Raw genomic sequence first — 20,122 nt, forward strand, 5'->3', positions numbered from 1 at the left:
CAGTTTTCAAGTCTCAGGCTATACTCCCCGACTGACTTTGTAAGGATGACATCATCGCCTTCTTTTGTTGAAAAGATGTGGGTCAGGGGTCACAAAGCCGTTGCCTAGAGGAGCCATTGAAATGACTAAAATGGATGTGGTGGCAGGCTGGGACTGTGGTGAACCGCAGGGTGCCAGCCACGCCTCAGGTGTGGGTAGCAGCAATTGTTGGCCTATGGAAGCTGGGGCCCAGTTGGCCCATGTTCTGTGTTCTCTAGAAGAATCAGATCTCTGATTTTCTAGGTGAAATCTCTGCAAGTCTCAGTCACAGTGTTTGAAACTCTCTATAGGCCGACAAAACAAATAGGACACCTAGTCATCGTGGTTCTCAAGCTCCGCTTTCCTTCCCTCCCCACCCCCCAATGTATTTCATATTTCAGTATTTTCACTGGCCACCATTTATTGTCTCCAGGGCCACTCATTTTCTTTCTTGCCTCAGGGAGAGGGGCAGAGAGAGAGGGAGAGAGAATCCCAAGCAGGTGTTCAGTTGTTTCCTCTCCACTCCCTTTTATTTGCATTAAAATATTCAGAATGTCCTCTCCTAAAAAAAACCTAACACAGTAGGTGCTTCTTATCCACAGGGTATGTATTCCAAGACCTCAAGTGGATGCCTGAAACCACAGATAGTACTGAACCCTGTATATGCTATTTTTTCCCCTATATGTACATACTTATGGTTAAAGTTTAACTTATAAATTAGGCATGGTGAGAGATTAATTATAACCGCTGATAATAAAATAGGACAATTATGACAATATGTTGTAATAAGTTAAATGAATGTGGTCTCAAAATTCTTCCCGTGCTGTACCCCCCTTCTTGTGAGGATGTGAGATGATAAAATGCCTGTGTGGTGACATGAAGTGAGGAGAGGTATCCTATGCATATTACTTCTCCAAGACTCTCTCACTGGCCCTCTCTGCACACTTTTGCTGTTGGTCATGGTGGCCTGCTGTGTGTGTTCTGCTGGGACATCAAAGTCAGCATATTCCAATGGGAATCATTGTGTCACTGCTTTCCAATCCCAGCTCTTTGAACTGACTTACAATTTCATTAACGGTGCCACTATTTTTTCAGACATTTAGGTTCAAAGCTTTGGAGCTGACTTTGAGTTCTTTTTCAGGTCTGTCGTTTGAGTCACCAAGTCCTATTTTCTCTGTCCAAAGTATAGCTGGTATTTGTAGCTTGCTTTCTTCTTGACTTGACTTGGAGGTGCCTGACTTCTGAATTAGGATACAGATGGCCGTCTCCCTTCACCTCTGTGCATCTGTAATAATTTATATGAAACACAGTTCTAACTGTGCCAGTCACTGGTTCAGAAAACCTCAAAACCTCTTGGTTACTTATCCGTCCAGCTTCCTCACCACTGCTCATTGAGAGCTTTTAGGATCCAGTCCCATTGAGTCCTCTTAGCCTCCTTTCTCATTGCCTTTCACACATCCTACACTCCAGCCAGAGCTACTGCTGTTCCCTGAACGCCCCCACCCTTCAGCCCCCCTGCTCCTGTTTCCTTTGTCTGAAATTCTCTTTTTGCTTCTCCCAATCCTTCCTCTGGCATATTGAAGTCCTACACATTGTCCGGTCTTACATCATACCTGTTACCTCCTTAAAAGGCTCCCCTTATCTACCCTCATTTATTTTTCCCACCTGATTTTTCTCCTAGCATTTCATTTGACTGTCTCATGTGACACTTATCATTATATTATGTTCTATTACATTATAGATCATTAGTAAACCCCTCCTCTCTCCTACTGGACTTTTTTTTCCCAGAGACTGTGCCCTGTTATTAATTTTTAACCCCCCATAGCATGTGATCCAGTAGTAGGCTCTGAATACATACTTTAAATGAAAACTTTCAGGTTCTTAATAATTAAAACATGAAACCATTGGATTTTCCCCTTTTAAAACCCAACAGATTAGGATTCATGAAGTTGCTTGTGCTAAATGCCATGTTTGGCACATGGTAGTCTAAGGAAAAAAAATCTGTCTCTCACTTGAATGCGTTTTAAATAGCCAAGAAGATTAGTTCTGTGACTGTTCAAAGACAGCTGATTCTCCTGCTGTTTGCAAAATATGGATGATGTATTATCCCACAGCAGGGGTAGTTTTTCTTCTGAAGTACCATTATAGACAGAAATTGGCAGGAACTCATGTGAGGCAAAAAGTCTTTAGGATAACACTCAATTTAGAGTCATCCCTTAGTGGGGGAAGAAAAGAGGTGGTACCTCAAAGTTGAGCTTTAGTTTTGAGAGGGAGATTTTCACTTTTAATTAGGGACAGTAACTTAAAAACAATCACGATGACAACTTTTTGGGGGGAGCTTGCTGAGTGCCAAGCTCTTTCTCTGAATTAGCTTGCTGCATTTTCACACAGTAGGTGTGGAGTATGTTATGTGCATTTTATGGATAAGGGCCCTGAAGCACAGAGAAGTTAAGGAAGTGTGTTTTAGACCACACAGCTGGAGAGTGGTGGGGCTGGGAATCACCCTAACCTGCTTATTCTAGAGCCCACCCTGACCTCTTTATACTATTAGGGGGAGTTGGAAGGGGAAGGTCTGGAACATTTGTTACCTGTGCCTGTTCCTATGACCTAAATATGACTTTAGAAGTCCAGGGCCCAGCTTCTGTTTCTGCCCCAAAGATAATTTTATAGCATCCTTAAATAGTGTCTCTCAGGTTGTTTTCCATATTACTTAATGTCAGTAGAATAGAAAAGCATGCTGGTTTTGTTCACTGCACTGTGGGGTATCTATATCAACAAGAGGCAGGAAAAAATTTCACCACCTGAATTTTAAAGGTGAACTAAAATTGTTAAATTGTACTGCCAATGCAGCCAGACTGTGGGATACTCTGCAGGACAAATCCAGTTTCTTCAACCTAGCAATCTTCAAGGAGAAAGAAAAGAGATGAAGGGGGAAACGTGTAGATTAAAAAATTCTTAACAGACCTATCAGTCAACCATAGTGGTAAACCCTGATGAGGTCCTAATGCAAACAAACAAGTGGTTTTTTAAAATATGACTATTAGGGGTGACAGCGTGGCTCAGTTGGTTAAGTATCTGACTCTTGATCTCAGCTCAGGTCATGATCTCATGCTTCATGAGTTTGAGCCCCATGTTCGGCTCTGTGCTGGCAGCATGGAGCCTGCTTGGGATTCTCTCTTTCTCTCTCTCTGCCCCTCCCCCGCTCACATATGCACACGTGCACACTATCTCTGTCTCTCCAAATAAATTAAAAAAATAAATAAAACATGACTTTCAAAGGGCCATTGGAAATGTGATCATTGACTGGAAATGCGATGGTATTGAAATAGAAATTCCTTTTCCTAACATTAAGAATTAATTACTAATTTTAGGATAATAGTCTTAAACTTATGTTATTTTTTAGAGACATATACTGAAATATTTGTGGAAGAAATGATACAGGTTCTGGGACTTGCCTCGAGGTAATATGGGAGGTATGGGTGGGAGAGAACATAGATGAAACAGTACTGACCATGAGGAGTGATTGTTGAAGCTGGTAATGGGTGCATGGCATTCATTGTATTAATCCACTTATGTTTGTAGATCTTTAAAATTGTCCATAATAAAAACTTGTGGAAAAAAAGAGCTGGTAAATTCAACGTGTGGTACTATTTTTAAGTCAGAGAGGGTTGATTAGCCTCCCTGAGGTTTTATCCTCGTCAGGACACTAAGACCTAAGATAAAGTTTATATCCTTTTATCATTATGGAGAAATTCTACATTATAAAAAATTTGAAGGGCAATGGAAATGTAGTAAAGTTTGCTTTCAGTTGAGATTTTATTTCCCCTTACGAGAAGACATTGAATGTATCCATAGTTGCCTCAAAAAGCCAAAGTCGATCTTTATATCACGACAAAGGAGGGCTGGTAGGGTCCTGATGGGAAAGAGGAATCATCAGTGTTGGCCAGGCAGTTAATCAAATGTAGCAAGAGTAGCATCAGAAGTTATTTTTTTGTGTTTTCTGGGTCCTAGGGAGGTTTTATTCTTAATCCCATTAGGCACTTTTATATTCTTTTTACTTGTTGACTATTTAAAATCAAGGTTTATAGGGAAAATGTACTTTTTCTTATAATGACATGGTATGTTGTGTATGACAGCTTAATTGTAACTTGATTATGTTTATTCACTTATTCCTGTAGAACGTAAGGCTGCCAATACTATGTGTTTCTTTACCAAGCTCATCTCTTTCAACCTCTTAAATGTGTTAAGTGTTCCAGAGCTTCTGGAAACTTACCTTGTCAGTGACCACTTATAAACAGATGAAGCTCCCCCATGAATGAGCCCGGGCTATTTCCTGAACTTTCCAGCCCCGTTTTTCCAATTACCTCGGATGCATTCACCCCATGGTTCCAGGGCATTGTGATCTCAATGCGATCAGAGTTTAATTATCATTGCTCCCCTTCCCCCCCATCCCAACACATACACTTGATTTTATATTCTCTTCTGAATTCCCTGTCACCACAAGTCAGAAACCATAGAGTCATCATTGACTTCTGTTCCTTCATGACTGATGAGTGTCCTAAATGCTTTTCTCAGCTTTCCTCTCCCTGTCACTGCCAAGCTCAGGCCTTCAGGAACCGGTAGCTGCACCCCTGCGGCAAATTCATCCTCTGATGTTGCCTTCAGAAAGAGCTTTTTGAAGTGCAAATTTGATTGTTTTCTCCTGCTTTAAAACCTTCTGCAGTATCTCTAAACTTTTGAGCCAGGGTACTGCTGTCATTAAATTTGTGAGCCTCTCCTCCAGTACATGTACTTACTATATAATTAACATATACATTATCACACTAACATATTAGATATTGTAAACACAAAAGTAGGAATTCAAAGGACATAAAACTATGTTTGAAAAATAGTTTTATCTTCATTAATGTTCAGTGTTCTAATTTTTGGCATTTTTTTTCTGAGTGATAATTTTAGTGAGAATAATATGATTGCATTTGCTGCCTTAGTTTTAAAAATCTATTTCCACTTTGTGATACACTAATTACGCTGTTTCTAAGTTCAGTTTATTCATATACTTATTTTTTCAGTTGTCATCATTGAAAAAGTTAGTTTATCTTAAGTACATGTGGATCCAAATGGGAGACATGCATTGTTCACTGCTTGTTCATTTTTATCCATCAGCTGCACAAAGGTTTGGTTGAAATCAGCCAGTAAATTGTAACCTAGTACAGTATTCAGAGTGGTTAAGAACAGACCTTCTAGGGTTCAGTTATGTAGATTAGAATCCTGTCTTGTTTATGTACCAGATTGGAATTTGTATAATCTGTGTCTCAGTCTCTGTATCTCTGAAATAAGATTATTGTAATAATTATAGTCTCTGCATCAGGGATAGTGTTAAAGACTGAGCGATTAACACACATCGAGCCCTGAGGACAGTGCCTGACCCAATAAACAGTAAGCCCTCAATACATGGCAACTATTATTTGCCCTTTTAAGAAAGAACTTCAATCATTTCTTTATGAAAGAATGGGAACATGCTGCGTTTTCCTATTTTTTTTTTTAAATTTTTTTTTTTTTTCGACATTTATTTATTTTTGGGACAGAGAGAGACAGAGCATGAACGGGGGAGGGGCAGAGAGAGAGGGAGACACAGAATCGGAAACAGGCTCCAGGCTCTGAGCCATCAGCCCAGAGCCTGACGCGGGGCTCGAACTCACGGACCGCGAGATCGTGACCTGGCTGAAGTCGGACGCTTAACCGACTGCGCCACCCAGGCGCCCCAAAAGTCCTAATTTTGTAAGTTGTAAGGCAGATTAGAAAATTCTGTGTCTACATTTTTAGAGAGTACAGATAGGAGCAGTTGATGGATGTGACATTATTTGCGAGGAAAATGTCATAACGATGGAAATATTTTCAAAGTTCTGTTTTCCGAATGCACATGTTTCTTTGAGAAAACTTTCTCACTGTGACAATGTCATCGTTAGAGGGACAAGGACTACTGTATGGTTGTGTGGTTTGAACAGTAGAGGTATCAGATTCACGAGTTTCTGTTCACTTGCGCTTATTACCTTATTGATACTATCATCCATCTGTGGGTCCTATAAAACCACTTGTCCATTTCATGGAGGTTGTTTTGGTTAAATTATAATAACATAATCCGTCCATCCACATGCCTGGGTATATGTAAAATGTAATACTTTGCAGTCGTTGGCAGGATACCAGGAATGGAGGATGCCTCATGGCAGTGGAGCTCCCAGGCTTCCTTCAGAGACCTCTTTTGTGTGACTAGCTGGCTTCAATCCATTCATGAAATTACTAGTAAAATCTGGTCTTCCTTCCTTAGAAATAGGAAGTCTGGCATTATCTACCGTGCAATGGACATAGTTGGCATGGCCCACTGACCATGTCTTCTGATCCAACTGTTGAGGGCGCCATGTTGAGCTATAACTCCGCTTTTGTACTCACTGCCCCTCAGTCTAGAAGCCTCTCCTCCCTATTCCCCACGCACCTCCATCACCTCAGTTATTCTTGTGCTCAGGTCTAAATGTTTTATATAGGGGTAGAGTATAGATATTTTGAATTCTGTTGTTTTCACTTGAAGGTGTATTTTGTTTCTCCATGGTCTTCAGTATGACGTTTATTGTCCCTTTAACAGTGGATATTCAAATATTTCCAGTTACTTACTGTTATGTAGGATTCTGTTATGAACATCTTTTTGCATATTACTTTTTGCTTTAGGCACATATTTCCTGCAGATAAATTTGTTGGAGGAATTACTGACTCTTACTACAATAGAGCCTAAATGCTTTCCTAAAAGATTCATATTAAATATAGTGCTGCTAACAATGAATGACCAGCAGTTTCACTACAGCATTGAAACTGAGCATTGGGCATTTTTGTTTGGTATATGTAAAATGGTAACTTGGGGCTGCTAAATAGGCATTTTTGTTACCATTGCAAATAAAATTTTTCCCATGTTTTTGTTGATATTTTTTTTCCCCGTGAGACTGGGGTTTGGATTTATTTTTTTCTGTAAGGTGTAAACACTTAAATTTGTATTATATAGTACATAATAATCATTTCCTTTATCCAATATGGAGTTTCTATTAACTTCTCTAATAAAAAGACTGCTGTAATATTATTTTGCCCATTTGTCAAATGGGAAACTTAGGTTAAGTAATTTGATCATGTAGCCAAAAATTTAAACCCAGGCTGATCTGTCCCTTATTCTACACTGTTAGTCATCATGCTCCCTTTGGCAGAAATACTCTTTATTGTAAAATTATAAAATATAGGGGCGCCTGGGTGGCTCTGTCGGTTAAGCGTCCGACTTCAGCTCAGGTCATGATCTCACGGTTCGTGGGTTCGAGCCCCGCGTCGGGCTCTGTGCTGACAGCTTGGAGCCTGGAGCCTGCTTCAGATTCTGTGACTCCTTCTCTCTCTGCCCCTCCCCCACTCGCACTCTGTCTCTCTCAAAAATAAATAAAACGTTAAAAAAATTAAAAAAATTATAAAATATAGATAAGCAAACAGGAAAATAAAATCACATTCATCTGAAATTCTGCCATGCAGAGAATACCACTGTGAGCAGGTTGGAGTATGATCATGTATCCAGAGAAAGGCAGAAGACCCAGCAGGGACCCTGGGCATGGGGGAAGTTTTGAAAAAACGTGTGTACCTCTCTCTTTATCCCACACACCTCACCCCTGTCTAAAGATATGGACTTGTAGACTACTGTAGGCTCAGTGATGAAGGAGAAGGTGTTGAAAACCATAGACAGTATCCTTCCTGACGTTTAATGTATATGTTTACAAAAAATGGATCAACTAATACATCATGAATGTCCTGTGTCATTAACCATTGGTAATCACCTCTACAACTTTGGCCTGCTTAATAGTCTGTTTGATGGATGTACCTCAGTGGCACTATTGTTAGACATTTAAATGGTTGCCATTTTTTTCTTATAAATAATATTGTGAATATTATATATATAAATTATTTGCTCATTTGCCCTATTTATTTACTTTAGCTTAAATAATATGACACGCTAGGTCAAAGGCTAAAAGACTTTTCGGGCTTTTGTAAACCATTGCCAGTGCCATTCTACCCTGGAAAAAAGCGTCTTCCAATGTGGCTCTGTTACAATAAGAAAACAGGCCAAGAGAGAGGTTTTTTTCTTTTAATAATTTCTTATAATTCACTAGCTTAATTCTTAGGACATGTTGGTCAACCCACATGTATTTCTAAAATACATGTGATGCAGAGATCATGGCCCTAGTCTGACAATGAAAATAGATTGATTCTGCGTGGGGCAATTTAAGGGAAAGAGTCCTTACTGTTCTGCTGGGTCAGCAGTGACAGAGTTCATTAGAGGCCAGCCTACTTTCCAGAGCTATGATGAGCGCCCTGGGGTATGTTGGTTCACAGAGTTCTACTGCCATGATAACGTGTTATATACCAATGGACTGGAGTCATTGTTTGTATTCAAACAATTACTATACAAATTCACATTAGTTCAGAATGCTCTTTAAGAATGCTTGTGGGATCAGAGTGATTTTTTGAGTGATATTTGCGGTAACACGTTAGTTAATGATATAGGTAGAAGTACTTGGTTGTATAACATTTCTTGGGTGTGGGGGCCGAGATTTTAGGGCCGTGCAGTTGTTTCTCCTACACCTTCAATAGGGATAGAACATATTTCAGAACATTTATAGAATATTTTTCCCACTGAGGACATGACTGACTATAATCAGCAATCTCTGATTTCTATAAAACTATGCTTATGCTCCAAGAAATGTGTAAGTAATGGGAATGTCTACTCTAAACTTCCTGCCCAAAATTTAATTGAAGTCAACTGTTTAAAATACATTGTTGGGTAAAATTCACATTATAGCCCATAATATTTGTTATGTAAAGTTGGAATATATTGTTATGTAAAATTTAACTTCAGCCCATGATAGTTTTTGTATGAAAAAGTGTTTGCAACAAAGGACAGTTGGTGTGTTAGGAAACTGAGCCATGTTCATTCCTTCACACTCGCCCCACCGTCTCATGTCACAAGCAACTGTGCATGTTTATTTTTATATAAAACTTCATGGCAGGCCTTAGTTATTTCAATCAATTCAGTCAAAACTTTCAAAGAATAACAACTTTTGAATTCCAAAATTGCTTAGAATCTTTGAGTTAGAATCTTTCTGTGGGAAGCAAAAAAATAATTTGCCAGCGTTGGCCAAGAAAGCTGTGCATGAAAATGTTAAAATAAAAAAAAAAAAAGGCAAGCCATTACTAAACGCTACAAATATGATTGTGAAGCAACATGTTAATTTAAAACCATGTGGGCTTTATTTGATGTAATAAGGCAGTACACACTGCAAATACTGAGATCTTGGAACCCTACTGGAAATCTGACTACATTGAATTTGATGTTGGCTTAGAAAATGGGTTCACTGAAGATTTTGGCACATCAGAGATTATCAGATTATCCACTCAGCTAGTATTTACCGCGTGGTGCTCGGTATTGTGAGAACACTGTATGATGTACACTGAACCCTTTTAGAGCATAAGGATGGATTCCAAGCCATTTGTCCAACCTCAGATTTGCAAATATACTACAACATGTAATTTCTTCAACTCTTTAGTGTCTATTTTTTTGGCTAAGAGCCTTCCCTTTCTTGTACCGCTTAACTTGATCTTTACTTCTATCATTAGCCCTAGCCTTGAGCTTTTTTTTCTGAGCATCCCAGAAAGAAATAAGTTTTAAGTCTGTTCATATGAGTTACTTTATAGGCAGAACACAAAGCCGTGCTGGAATACGGATGTTTATGGTTGACTGGCCCTATGTAACTACCCAGACAGCCCACCCTTATGATTTAAATTGCTTCTCAGCTAAGCTAGTACTACTTGTCAGGGACCTTGAACCTAAAATTTGAAAATGCCAAGGGTCTATTTGAAAGAATCCATTCTTTGATAACAAAGTCTTCTTGAGGAGGCAAAATGCACTTCTGGAATATTTAAACAGTGAAAATCAATATGTGATTAAATGCCCAAATGAATGAATAGGTCGAAACACTCAATCCCGTTGGCAGTGAGAAAAGGAGAATACGAGAGATTTGATTGAGCAAGACAGGAGAATTGGCTACAAATACGGTTTTGAGCATGGTTAGGCATCAAACTAACTTGTTTGATTGTAACGCCTGCACTCTGTTTCCAGTCACAGGGAGCCAGGATTTTGGACATAGGCCTAAACAGCTCTGAAGTGCATGGTGTAAACCTTTATCCCATTTGGGTACCCCTGCAACTTTAGGCTCTCTGTAAAGTCATTTTGGATCCTGTAATCTATGTCCTGTAGCACTTTCACACCTTTAATATACAGCTTTACTTTAGTCTTTTGAGTACCTCTTTCCCCTGGGATTCTGGGGATCCAGTACTCACATGAAGTACAAATTATATCCCACAATATTGAGCACAGAGATTTGGCCTTTGCCGTGGATGTGGTGTTGATAATAGAAGAGAAAATGGAGTACAGAGTGAGTATGGCTCAGAAGCAGGAATAGAGGTGATGTGAGAGGGAGAAACAGGCTATCCTTGTTACATGAAAGACTGAAAATAAAAGGGGGTAAGATTTGAAAAGTAGCTAAAGGATAAGATGAGAAAGGTCTTGAATGTCAAAGTCAAGGATTTGGTCTTGACTCCGTAGACACTGTGAGCCAATGAAAGACTAGCCTGACTGAAAAGATGGCTATGACCATCTCTATCTAAATGTGAAGTTGGTGATGAGTAACTTGGCAGTACATATATTTTCCCTTTGTTTTATTTGGATTGTGTAAACCTGTCTTTCAGTACAAAAGAGCACTGGGTTACATTTAGGTGACACATTTCCTCCAGACATCCTGGTGAACTTCAGGAAGTGGTGGGGATGATTCACTAGGGGACGTCTTCCTGATCCATGCAGCGATTGGTATCTGGACACAGTTGTTCTTGCCAGGCTGTGAAGAAGTCTTTCCATAATTTCTGTGGATGTTTGCTCTGCCTTTTCCCAAGACTTGGGAAACCAAGCACAGGATGAGACTAGATGGGAACAAATTTGGAAGATTTAGGGTCCCTGGTAAGTCTTTATTCAGAAGTCTTTTTGAAAGTCCTAAAGTGTCTAGACAGGCCTTAGCTTACCAAGGGGAAGATAGGCATTGGTCAGTTTGGTTCTTTGATTACCTTGGTTAAAAAAAAAAAAAAGTATTTTGGATTTTTATATTCCCCATACCCCCACGGTAAGCCTAATCTTAGAAGATTCTTGCAAGTCTGTGGAAGTCCTTTATATAAATATATATATTTATGATATATGTATGTATGATATATATATTTATGATATATATGTGATATATATCAGATATATCTGATATATACCTGATATATCTGATATATATATATCTGATATATATCTGATATATATATATGATGTATGTATACTGATATATACATATGATGTATGTACATCATATGATGTATGTATATCTGATATATATCTGATATATATATGATGTATGTAAATAAGTACCTTATTTTAGGTACCTTATCCTAAACTGTGCAGAGGTATACTTTACTGCCTTTTCCTAACATTTCTAACCTACAAACCTGTTGAGATTTCTTTTTATTATCTGTAACTTTAAAAATTATTATCAGTATAGCACAGAGATTAATAATACCAGCTCTGTACCCAAATTGCCCAAGTTCTGATCCTGATTTTTCCACTCAATAGCAATGTGACTTTGGGCAAATTATTTAACTCCCCTACCTCAGTTTCCTCATCTGTAATATGGAGATAATCATTTACTTTGAGCATTTTTTCCAGAATTAAATGAATGAATTCATTGTTCATTTACTAAAAGTAAAGCCTTTAGAGTGGTCCCTAGTACATAAATTCCCAATAAATATTATCTATTATTGTAAATGAGAAAATTAAAGCAGCTAAAGGTCAAGTGACTTAGGTAGTTATCTAGCAAGATGGTTAAACCAGGATTAGTGTTTCTTATTTCAAGATTTAGTCAACTGAGTGTATTTAACTGGTCGACTGTACTATACTGATATAGAGACCAGAGGTCAGGAAATTTTTTCTTAAAGGGACAGATCAGTTAATAAGTATTTTATACTTTGCAGGACTTACAGTCTCTTCTACAACTACTCAGCTCTGTCATTGTGTCTTGCAGAAGCTGTAATTGATAAGGTATGGCTGTGTTCCAGTAAAACTTTATTTATAAAAACAGGTTGCAGACTGTTTGTGTAGACCTGTGCTTCAGATGCTTAAGTTATACCTGAATAGAGACTTTGCATTCCATTTAGTTTTAATCTATGAAATAGGTATTGCTGTGGGAAAGGAAGGCAGAAGAAAAAACAAATTTCCCTACAGCCCATTGACAAGTTCTTGAGACAGGCAGAGTGACATTCCTCTGCAAGCTCGGGTACCTTGATGACACTTTGCTAGGGGCAAAAGGGAATCTGAACTTAACATTATCCTGACCCTCAGCATCCTGTAAGTCTGTCTACTTGAACATATAAAAAAATCCTTTGGAAACTTCTTTTATGTCTGCCCGCCTTCCCCTCCCCCTCCCCATATATGTTGGCAGTCTTACTGCAAGCTTATGGCCCCCTGATATACATCTGAAGGCCCTCAGATGAGACCTTTTGAGTAATCAAAGGGACTGAGTTTTTACTAAACAGTAGTAAATGACCTTTTCCAAGCAATAGCTAGCCCCCTCAAGGTCCTGGAAACCTTGTTTCCAAATTCTTTGGAGGAGGCTTACCCCCTCCCAACTTGAAGCTATATAACCAGTCACCTGACCCAATTCCAGTGCAGCTCTTTCTGCCCATGGGTTCTGTCCCTGTGCTTTAATAAAATTACCTTTTTGCACCGAATCTCAAGAATTCTTTCTTGGCTGTAGGCTCTGAACCCTAACACCTCAAACTACAACCCAGGTATTGTTATAATAAACAATAACTTCGCCTCCAAATGATTATGTTTAATATGTTATTCTCAGTTGTGATGGTCATGCTTGAGAAGATCTAAAGGATTTAGAAAGTCACCAATAGTAATAAATGTGTTTTCCCATCTCAAAGAGATGTATAGAAGTTGCTGATGTAATGGCCTGGAGGATTTTTCTTAGAATTTGAAATCTGTGATTTGGGCAGGATGATAAGGGTTGTTTTATTAAAAGAACACAAATACAGACTGTTGTTTGGTTTTTTGTCTTTTTTTTTTTTTTTTTGTAATTTCTGTGTAGGAAAAATATGTGAGTCAGATAACATGCTATTTGTAATTATCCTTGTCATTACACAACAGGTTTTTCTGCTAGGAATGTTGTTTGCATGGGTTTGGATGTTTTTCTGGCTTTTCAGTTTAATAAAGTGTTCTTTTTAAATTAAACTTGTCAGTGAACCTTTTTTGTGAGTGGCTTTGTTGGTTAGTTCATATTTATAACTTAGGTCTGTTTCTGAGGAAATGACTACATTCTCTTGCATTCGATCAAAACTGTGTAACAAAGGACATCTTTGACTTACTTAAAACAAGGCTCATAATGGAAACTCAAAAAACCCAATGGTTCATGTTTATAAATGTTTTTATGTATTCAGTCTTGGTTGGGCCAAATAATCAGAGCTCTGTGCAGAGGGAGGGATTGAAAATACTCAGTGCTTCTCAATTGAATAGAATCGTCTGGAGCAAGTTCAGGGAACACTTTCTTACAATTCTCTTTAAAATTATTTTATTTTATATGTTTTGAATTGGGTCTTACAGAATATAGGTATGTATTTTTTTCTTCTCTTTAAACCTGTTCCACTGATTTTTCTGTCCTCATTTGTACCTGATAGGCCCTGACCTATGGTGAAGTCTAAACCTTGCACGTGTAATTTCTAGCAACGAGGCTCATGGGGATTGGGAAGGGGCCTGGGGACGTAGCTGACTCACAGAAACCCTCTGTGTCTTCCTCCCTGCTGGAGGCCTCTCTTTCCCCACCTCTGGAACATCCTCAGGTTGTCCCCACTGTAGTCTTGTCCCTCACTGTTGATCCCTTCCTTCTGCTGTTGGTTGCAGGGCGGGACTTGAAAGCACAGGCGAGGCTCTTGCCTGCTCAGACCTGGGTTGACCTGGGCTCTGGGACCCCGCGTAGAACTCACATTCCCCCACAAAGGCCCTGTTAGAAGTGGTGTTTTCTAACAGGATTTTGGTGTGATGATGATTTTATATCTGTTCGGTTATGAACTCATTGGGATTTTCTGTGCTAGTTGCTATTGTAATCATCAATTTCAGCCCTTTCATGAGCTCTCAAGGAAACCCCTTCCCTAACCCCAATCTTGGATCTAAGTCTACAACAGACAAGAGAGAAGCTGCTGTACTTGCTGCCACACGTCGCTCACTCCTGCCTTTCTCAGAAGCACCTATGGAGTAGGGTTCCTAAACACTCATGTGGAAAGCTGTTGACTAATACAACTGTTTACTTTTGGAGCACAGACTAGTCTTAAAATTAGGCTGGTTTATGCGTGCATCATTAATCGCTTAAAATTCACCTGGATTGGTGTGTCTGTGTGGGTCATACATGAAGCCAGCTGTAGGGGAGACAGAATGGGCAGATGCTTACCTGAGTGGAGAGATTTCTTTAAGACAGCCACTATCCCCCATTCATACCTGAAATTCTGTTGTCAGTAATGCATTTTATTTCCGTGTTAAGCACCTGCCTCTTTTGAAGGTCTTTTTCAAATGCAAATGTCCTTAGGAAGGATATGCGTTAAGCTGTTTGAGCCACAGATCTGATCCTATTCTTTCCTTCCTTCCTTAAACATCTGGGGTCACTGGCTCCTCAAAAGGACAGATTAAAGAAGGAAGGAACCACACTGCTCCTTCATAATTTTATCCGGGACCGGCTCTGACTATATATAGATTTGAGAAACACATGTAAGGTAACATATCTGGTATTTAACTTGGAGATACTTTTGCTTTCTCATTTGAGTAGTGAGCACCTCTAAAGGAACTTCTATTCCTAAATATTCCTTAACGACCAAAATATGTTATTACTGTAATGGTGAGGATATACATGCCCATACATATAGTACTGGAAATTTTTTTTCTAAGTATTTGTTATTTACAGGAGGTAAGGAAATCAGTCAAGTCTAATTGCAAGCCTAGAAAACGGTATATATGTTTCTGCCATATTGTCTGCATATTGGTTGGTCTTGTTGGACAAGAAAATAATTTCCTTTTTTTTTTTTAACCTTAGCCACCAAATATTGTCAAGTTTTGATTTGTTCATTTACTCAACAAACATTCATAGAGTACCTAACATGTGCCAGATACTTTGTGCTATAAAAATGAATGATGGTGGTTTTCTGCTGAAACTCAGGCTTCAAGGAATATTTGAGGTTGTCCAGCAACTGGGGAAGTAAGGAAGAAGGAGAAGGGAATGCTGGGGGCAAGGGGAGGAAAAAAGGGGGAGGAAGCAAAGAAAGAACTGGAAGGAAGTTAGTTAAATCTGTTGGTCCTTAACACATTTTCATGTTTTTAATTACACATGTGTTATCTAGTTTGATGCTCTTTGCTTATACAATACTTGACCATCTATAGGCTATATTTTTTTCTGGTGTGCTATAATTTGAAATTAATTTTATCTTTTTTATATTTGTTTCTTTTCAGTATAGAAGAATTTTATGGATCAGTTTGCTAAGAAGTACATGGAAAATTTGAAGAGCTGAAGAAAAAAAATCACTATTAAACTTGCTTTTAAAAATGTGAGTAAACTCTCTCCTCTGCATTGTTTATTTCCAACACTTGTAAAGCCTGTAATTACCTTTCTGTATATTGAGTGTGTAAATTTTTTCCCAGTAGTAAAGTTACTCGACTGTGTCCGTCTACTCATTAAGTCTGTGACAATTGATGACCCACCCCCCTCTGGAAAAGTTTTTCAATTCTAAAAGTGCTATGACTAACATAGGTGACTGTAGAATTTAGATGTGTTATGGCAGTCAGTGAGCAAATCTGGTTGGCAGCGAGAAGAAAAACACAGACCTGCTAGCACAGAAAAAGCACCACCCTCTTCTCAATCCTTGATGGCTCTTTGTCCCACAGACCATCTCAGTGTTGTATTGAAGCCAGTGGGAATTGGGTCAACCCCTTAATGACCCTGTACGTTTAGAAACATGAGGTGTTTTCACATAAGCTTATTTACTCTCTTCCTCCCCGTTATACTTGTTCAGTAATAATAATACTTAGCTATTTGTTGAGCATCTTCCAAGTGATAGGTACTTGATTCATTCAATTCAATCAGTATTCATTTAACAAATACTTTTTCAAGTGTTTGCAACGTTCCAGGCACTGCTCTGATACTATGACCTTATATTGGCATGGCAATCTTGCAAGGTTGGAGTTAACATTTCAGTGATCTGCATGAGGATACTAAGGTTCAGAGAAGGGTAGGGAGTTTGCTGACCGGTACACAACTGTTAAGTGGCAAAACCCACTGTGTGAATTTGGTGCTGACATTTTTTGATTGGCCATATCCTATGTAAGTGGTGTTTAAAATGCTCTTCTTGGCACTGCTTTTGGTAGGAGACTAGAACCTTCTGGGTTGTATTCTTAACAGGAATATGAGCCTAATGCTTCTAAAGTTTGGCCATAGTCACAAGGAAGGAAATTAGAGCAATATCCTCCCACTTTTGAGAGGTAGCTTTGGTACCTAGATGGGGAGTTAAGAGATAAAATGTCCAGTCCCAGACCTTCCATGGATTTCCTGTGTGTCCTTGAGATAGTTAACATACATGGGAAACAGTTACTTTTATTTATGCCAACTGAGGAGAGCAGACCAGACGTTCTCTGGGGTCTCTTTCAGTCAGCTCTTTATGGAAATAAATTATGAAGGAAAGTGCACAAATCATAAGTGGATGGCTTGAGGGAATAATTGTCACAAAATGGACACACCTTTGCAACAGCACCCAGAATAACAGAAAATTGCCGGCACCCCAGAACCCTCCTCTTCTAATGTTCCTGGAGGTAACTGATTCCATGATTTCTAATGCCATTGATAAGTTTGCCTGTTGAAAAAATTCGTGTGAATAGAATCATGTCCTATATATTCTTTTGTGTCTGGCTTATTTTTCTTACTGTATTTGTGAAATTCTTCTACAGTATTGCATAAGTTTGTTTTATTTCATTCTCCTTGCTCTTAATGGTATTCAATTATATCTCTCTTTTTTTTTTTTTAATTTAACGTTTATTTATTTTTGAGACAGGGAGAGACAGCATGAATGGGGGAGGGTCAGAGAGAGAGGGAGACACAGAATCTGAAACAGGCTCCAGGCTCCGAGCTGTCAGCACAGAGCCCGACGCGGGGCTCGAACTCACAGACCGCAAGATCATGACCTGAGCCGAAGTCGGATGCCCAGCCGACTGAGCCACCCAGGAGCCCCTATATATCTCTTTTAAAGTTGCTGGACATTTAGGTGCTATCCAGTTTGGATGAATAACGAATAGTGCTTTGATGAATATTTTTGCACATATCTTCTGGTGTTTGTATTTTGTTCAGAGACTACTCAGTGATTTAGATTCTGCAGATCTGGGGAGTGATGTTGAACTAAATAAATGTCTTTGAAAGCAGACAAGTTGATTTTAGGTAGCCAGGTGATTTGTCTGGCTCAGCCTGATGGTCCAAACATGCTAGTCAGAAACAGATAAAGATGCTTTTGTATATTGCTCTTATAGATTGAGAGTGTGGCGAGGTGGAAGCCTTCCTTGATACGTGTGTGGTGTGGTAAGGCTTGCTCTTCTGGAAGAGAAGGGCTTTGATTGGGTCCAGGAAATGGTTACAGAGGGGAAGAGGCAGTAAATCCAGAAAAGAGAGATGTCTAGGCTACCCTAGAAATGATTAGGAGATCTCATCAACCTGATCAAGGGCCTTAAAAACTGACAACCCAGGGGAAGAATCTGTATTGTGAGACTGAAGAGTTTGGGGAGATGAATAAAGAAATAAATAATGAGGGGCGCCTGGGTGGCTCAGTCGCTTAAGCTTCTGACTCTTGGTCTTGGCTCAGGTCACGATCTCATGGTTCATGGGATCGAGCCCCACATCAGGGCGAAAGCTGCTTGGGATTATGTCGCTCTGCCCCTCCCCCCCCCCACTTCCCTCCCCTCTTCTCAAAAATAAATAAACTTAAAAAAAAAAAGAATTATTGTTGCAGGCAGGCAGGCTGAATCTCAGAAGGAGCTCTCAAAGCATTTTCTGAACGAATTTATTCTAATGTTGGTCAAATTTCTTTTTAAGTCTAATTTTGTTTTGAGGAAGCTTTGAAAAACCAGTTCCTACTGTATGAATCTTGAGCCGACCCGGACTTAATCAATAGAATTACCAAACTAGGAAACAAATGTATTTTCAAACAAATGTGGGGTGTGGGCGTGAGGGTCTTGCCGTGCGGCCATTCTGTGTTCAGGTCACAGCTCCTGCCTCTTCCGACCATCTCCCCAGGTTAGCTCTTTCCTCTGTAAAGTAGGGATATTAATGTGCTTACCTAATAGGTTTGCTGTGACAGTTTACTGCCGTAATGTCTGCAGTGTGCATTTGGGTGTGTTGTACTGGTACGAAAAATGACAGCCATTATTCTTACTATTTTTCGGAATCTTCTTATGGATGTTGCCTGTTTGACTCAGTAGCTGAGACTTCATAAGAGTTTTCAGGTGATTTTTTTAAAAACATAAGACTAGCTAGTTTCTTTTTTAAGTATGGTGAACACTAATAAGTATTTTCCGACTTGCCTCGCCTTAAACTGAAATCAGAGGAAAGATGAAAGGAAACATTTGTCCATGTGTTCTTGGCCAGGCCCTCCCCAGGGTGAGTCAGTGAAGACACTGTTGGTTGTTGGAACTCCTTTACTCGGTTAATTCAAGAAGAAGCCAGTGGAGCTGAGATTCATGGGGAAGTTGGGTCATTTCGGACAAAGGAAAATCCAAATTTTTGTTGGACTCTCAATTCTTGGCAGGCATTTTGCAAATGTAAATAAGGTGTCCTTATTTACCAGGGGACTGTGGTGAGAGGCTCTGTGGGTGACTTACTACATACCACCACACCCAGTATAGGGTATGCTTCCCAACTGGTTGTGGTTGGCCACGTCTTTTCACCCATTAGTGATTCTGTACTAGCTATTAAGACATATGGTATCGATTAAGCTTGATTTTGCCCTCGGTGAGATTATTTTTATTAAAAAAAATTTGTTTTAAGTTTATTTATTTTGAGAGAGGGAGAAATAGCTTGAGCAGGGGAGGGACAGAAAGAGAGGGAGAGAGACAGAAGCCCAAGCAGGCCCCTCGCTGTCAATGTGGAGCCCGATGTGGGGCTTGAACTCACAAGCCATGAGATCATGACCTGAGCTGAAATCAAGAGTCGGACGCTCAGCCAGCTGAGCCACTCAGACGCCCCTGACCTCGGCGAGATTATGATCAAACAAATGAATACTCTAGTGTTCTGAAAAAACTTTTAGAGTGATTTGAGCAAGGAGAACAATTTACCCAAAACTCTGAAATTCTACTTCTGATTTTTCTAGTACTAGCTTTGGCACTTCTGGTATATAATTTGCCATGGGCCTCTGTTTCCTCATCTATAAAATCAGGAATGGTTTAGATTGGTACTTTGAGGCAGAGGGGAGTTCTGTGAATCCTCTAAATGTCATACCTAGTTTGGGAGTGTTTTTTTTTTTTTTTTTTTTTTAGGGAGAGTATGCGAGCAGGGGAGAGGGGCAGAGGGAGAGAGAAAATCTTAAGCAGACTTAAGCTCAGTGTGAGATCATTGACCTGAGCCAAAACCAAGAGTCGGTTGCTCAACTGACTGAGCCACCCCAGCGCCCCAATATTTATATTTTTCTAAATGCTAGATTCTTTGACAGGTTCATTCCAAGTCAGAGGATCCTTTGACAACATATGTTGGTACTTACGATAGTAGATGAAGGAGCAGTTTTAAGATATGACCTAAGTTCACCAAATAGTTACTATCCATATCAGATAAAACATTAAATGACTAAAGTGAGGTAACTGATTTAAGGTTGTAAGAGTATATCTACATTTATTTTCACAGCATTTGCTTTAACAAGCTCTAATACACAT

At 39.3% G+C, this 20,122-nt stretch overlaps 1 protein-coding gene across 4 annotated transcripts in view; it reads left to right on the forward strand.

The window, feature by feature from the left end:
• Positions 1-20,122, forward strand: part of PPFIBP1 (PPFIA binding protein 1) — a 175,851-nt gene that overhangs the window by 40,449 nt on the left and 115,280 nt on the right. For 2 of the 4 annotated variants that reach the window (XM_047864974.1, XM_047864975.1), the window contains one exon: positions 15,674-15,768. The gene's annotated coding sequence lies outside the window, so the exon portion shown is untranslated. Of the gene's footprint in view, positions 1-12,196; positions 12,218-15,673; positions 15,769-20,122 lie in introns of those variants that run through there. The other 2 variants (XM_047864976.1, XM_047864977.1) reach the window with 2 other exon arrangements.

Source organism: Prionailurus viverrinus, chromosome B4 (assembly GCF_022837055.1).
Source record: "Prionailurus viverrinus isolate Anna chromosome B4, UM_Priviv_1.0, whole genome shotgun sequence".
Lineage (NCBI taxonomy): Eukaryota > Metazoa > Chordata > Mammalia > Carnivora > Felidae > Prionailurus > Prionailurus viverrinus.